The sequence below is a fragment of the Crocodylus porosus genome, unplaced genomic scaffold (assembly GCF_001723895.1).
Source record: "Crocodylus porosus isolate Cpor-Errol unplaced genomic scaffold, CroPor_comp1, whole genome shotgun sequence".
Taxonomy (NCBI): Eukaryota; Metazoa; Chordata; order Crocodylia; family Crocodylidae; genus Crocodylus; species Crocodylus porosus.
This window is the reverse complement of record NW_017728921.1, coordinates 17,802,671-17,807,553: the sequence shown is the minus strand read 5'-3', so window position 1 is coordinate 17,807,553 and position 4,883 is coordinate 17,802,671.

Here is a 4,883-nt window from a genome sequence, read left to right as displayed (position 1 = left end):
CCAACAAAGGCTTCATGTGCTAATTAGCTCCCAACTCATGACTGGAACCTGGTGTTCTGATCATGAGTCCTGGGACCCACCAACATTTCTTATGCAGATGAGTCAGGGCTGCTTGGTCCAGCTTGTCCTCATGGAGGTCAGGGCCACATCCGTCACATGTGCTGGGTCAAGAGAGGGGGCGACAGAAACTCTCGTCTACATAGATATCTGGTGATTGTTTGCTAGGCATTTAAGGCTGGTGAAGAAATAGGAATAATTGGAAATGTGAAAGAAAGCTTCTGTGGGAGTGCAGAGGAAGCCAACTCATAGTGAACCACAACATGAATATGAGTTGAAAGAGTTGGTGCTGAGGGGAATGGAGCTCAGTGGGCATGATATCTTATTCAGATGGGGTTCACTAACCTAGTTTTGTGTTCAGCTCTTATCACTGTGCTTGCCCACTATGAACTATGTGTTTTACAGGCATACTCAGTGTCTGCTGCATTCAGTCAGCTTCATAGCTTGTTTCCATTACTAAGCATATGGTGCTTTTGGCAGCAGTTTAGTGATAGATAAAATATTAAATGAGATTTTCTTGTATGTGAATATAAGACAATGAGCCTTTTTTCCCCATGCTGACTTGAGCGGGAGAGTGGGGTAAATATCTGAGTAAATATGATATATATTAAAAGTGTGTGTGTGTGTGTCTACTGTGGTTGGTCTATAAGGTGCAAATCTACCCTGCCTTGTACTTCTCTTCTCTCCTGCTGCTAGAAATGAACAAGCCCTGTGTATATATAAAACAAGCTTTTGTGGGCTGAAGCTCACTTGATCAGATTTTATGAAAGGATGTGTAGAATATAAGGAGGAGAGAAAATTAGAATATAAAAACAAGGGGAGAGGGATATAGGGGGACAGTGGTGGCAGAGACAAGCAAACTAACAGTAAGCCCAAAGGAACAAAGCAGTCACCAAAGCTAACTCAGGTAATGAGATAAGAATTCATAGTTTCTGTTTAAACCATACTTACCACAAATCCCGTCTGTAGATGATTTCTTGTTCTGCAATTTCCTGCTCAATTTGGTTTTTAAAGGTTTGCTGTCTGAGAAGAGTCACCCTCAAGTCAGCGATGTAATGTCTAGGGAGGCTAAAGTGTTCTGCCACAGGCTTGCGTGTCTTTCTGCAGCTGATGTTCGAGCAGTCTTCATTCATTGTCATGTAGGGATCACCCAGTCTGTCCAGTGTAGATGGCAGAGGGCAGTGCTGTAGCAACTAAGTTTGGCATCAGGAGCAAGGCCCACAGTGGCAGCCTGCCCTTGCCCTGAGCGCACATCCAGGGGACACGTGCCCCCCCATGCTTGCCTGGGAGTGCACGCAGTGGTGGGAGCTGCACTTCCCCTGTCCCCATGCCCTCTCAAATGAGCTGTTTGTGGCTCCATCCCACACCATGCCCCGGCTGGGTAGCACCTGGTGGCACCCCTTTGCTTCAGTGCCTGGGGTGGTCACCCCACTTGCCCCTTTGCTACAGCACTGTCAGAGGGACACTGTAAGCAGGTGACAACATATGACACTGGGGAAGTTGCAAGTGAACGAACCTTGGATATTATAATCTGCATTATTCGTTCCAGTGCTTATGTGGTCTGTGCTGAAGTTGGGGTTCAGGGTCTGTTTCAAGACCTGTTTTTTCTCTGTAGGTCAGGATATGCAAAAATGAAACCTTGTGGGCTAAATTTGATTCCTGGGACCCATTCTGTTTCTACTGAGTGTGGAATTCATCGCAATGCCTTTGAAGTGAATGGAATTCTACTGCTATAAAATGAGGGTAAATGAGATCATAATGAGGTCCAAGGAGCTCTGTAAGAAGTGTTCTCAAGAAGACGTAGCAATGCATGCTGGGACTTGGGATATCAAAGGCAAAGGGGGCTGCTGCTGTATGATTTTATAAAATTTGGGTGATGCCTTCATTCTTCTGCCAAGAAGCTAATGTGATCTTTATTGGCCAAAGCTTGAGCCTGCTTTTCTGGGTGTGATTACAGAAACCTTGTTAGCTGGGATCTCTGGCCTTGCTTCTTTATACAGCACATGTGCCAGCCTTATCTAAACAGCAAATGACACGTTGCCAAGGAAACATGAGCCATTAAGCTCCCGAAGCATAATTTGCAAGAAATAAGTATGGCTGTAAACATTTTCTTTATCCATTAGTGCCAGAAAAACCCTAATGAAATAGCCTTGGACTCTTTCAGCTAATGGCAATGACATAGCTGGGGAATGAAAGGGTGAAATGAGCAATTGCAAGCCACTGAGCTCTAAGTATGAGGTACAGGGAATAGGAATGAAGGCCTCAGTATAGCGTGGTCTTCTTTTACTTCAGTAGGGTATTGAATGTTTTGTTCTAAGGCTTATTCGTAGATCTAGTGAGAACCAGGAGCAACTCAGCTGAAGTCAGTAGAGTTAGGCTAATGTATAGGCATTGTAAGTCGGAGGAGTCAGGCCCAGAGTTACCAGAACCTGAAATTTAAAAAGCTTTAGAATCTGAAATTTAAAAAATGGTAAAGGAAGTAATTAGATTGTTAGCTGATGGTTTAATATTTAAATTTTCAAAATTAGATTTTTGCCTCTGTAGATTTAAAGGTTTTAAAGCTAACTTACTATAACTCATAATTACTGCTGCTCACACTAAATGTGGTTAAAGTTAAGGAGAAACAGATCTGTGGCTATATCTCTTGGGGCTTTTTTGGCCAACTTCAACTTGATCTTAAAAATTATAGGGTTTGATTGTTCTCTGACAGAAGTGTAATTCCATTAGGCTCCTAACAGACACCACTGTCAATGACAAGAGAATTGAAACTACTCGTTCTAGAACAAATGACCTTTTTCACTATTGGGTTCCAGGTTTTGGATTGCAACAACTAAAATAGATTATTTTCAGCATATGACATCTAATATTGAAACTTCTAGTTAACTTTGCTCAGCCCTTGCTCGGAGAAGTTGCCTGTAAATCCAAAGTGGGTCAGCCTGAGTAAGGACTTAGCAAAAAGTGAGCAATGGCTTCAGAACTTATCCCAGAAAGAGCAAACGATAGCACTGTAATATGAGTCACAACATTCAGGCAGTAGTTTCTATTCAGGTAAAACTCCCAATCAAATTTCCGGGCCAAGCCCTACACTCTTTTCTCCAGGGTTAATGGGCCAACAAACTAGACCTAGGCAACAAGTATGTGATGCATTGGCTTGTCTAGTGGGTTTTTGTGTGGGTGTGCATGAATGTACCAATATGCAGGTGTGAATATGTCTGTGTGCACATGCCATAGGCAGTAGAAGACATAATGAAAGGTGTGAAATTGTCTTTTGGGGGCAGTTTTCTACATAAGCAGAACTCATGTGGTCTATAGTGCAGTCTTAGTCGTTCCCACTACCAACAACTACAGGTGCAGATGACCTGAGAATTTAGAAAGCATTGCTTCCTGCCCTCCCATCCCTCCTCCTGCAATGGATTCACCATCTCTGTGTGTCACTGGGAGGAAATGAGCATTTGTCTGTTTTGTAGTGCCAGCAGCTATGGATTTCAAGTGAATCATTAATAAAATATGAAATAATAGCCACTTTGGGTTCGTTGGGTGTCCCATAATTATAAGAAATTGATCAGTGTTCTGTGCTCCTTCATGATCTCAGAGGAGAGGAGCGCACAAGGGGATAGCTGCAGGAAATCACCTGAGTGAAAGTCAATTCTTATGGCAGATCCTATAGAAATTTTTCTGCATTCCCACCTCTGGGGAGCTCAGCTTTCTTGAAGACACCATTATAGGTTGACTGATATTCAAGGAGCAGAGTGGAATTTTCTTGAACAAGTTGGAACAGGAAAATAAAACTTCATGTTTCTCAGCAGGTCAGGAATTACAGCAAAAGTACTAAATTTGCTGCTATCCTCTGTACACACACTCCCCCACAGGTATCTGTTTAGAGCCAAAGACTCCACATTTTGTGCAGTCTTCAAAATTTGGACCTGAGGATGGAAACGGATGTTGCCTGATGTCTCATTTTTGCCACCATACGTTTTTTTTAGGGCGGCACAAGCACTGAGCTGATAGAGGACTATGCCCTTTGTTGCACCACATGAAAAGAAAATTGGTGGAACAACACACATTGGTAGTAGACTCTGATGTTTTATTGCAATGGATGGCTACTACCTGTATGGTGCTTTCCCTGCTCAGCTAGACCTACACCCTGGGTCTGGCTGAGCAGGGAAAGCAGGAAGATCCCATCACCCCTTGTCCTGTACCATCAAGGGTGGGACAAGGGACAATGTGTGTTTTGCCTAGTGAAGTGGATCAGCTGTGCTGTGAGGCATTGGAGTACAGCTGATCTGCTTCATTTGGCAATGTCTGTTTCTAGCCTGAATGTTATGGTTTACTCCCTCTCTTGTGCATAGAAATCAAACTGTACTGCATGTACAAGTGCAAATCCAGTCTGTGAGTACCAGCTCTAAGGGCTTTATCCAGGGCATGCTGGAGTGAATGGGCATCTTTCCATTTATTTCAGTTAGCTTTGGAACAGGTCCCAAAAGCATCCAATTTTTTCATAGTTTCATGGTTTCTAGGGTCGGAAGGAACCTGAGCAGATCATCGATCCAACCCCCTGCCATGCCAGGAAAGAGTACTGGGGTCAAACAACCCCGGCAAGGTGTTTGTCTAGCCTTGTCTTAAAGACCCCTGGGGTAGGAGCCAGCACCACTTCTCTTGGAAGTTGCTTCCAGATCCCAGTCGCCCTGATAGTGAAGTTGCGCCTCCTGATGTCTAGTCTGAATCTACCCCCTGCCAGCTTGTGACCGTTATTTCTAGTCACTCCTGGCAGTGCTCGGGGGAACAGGGACTCCCCCAATGCCTGCTGGTCCCCTCTGACTAGTTTG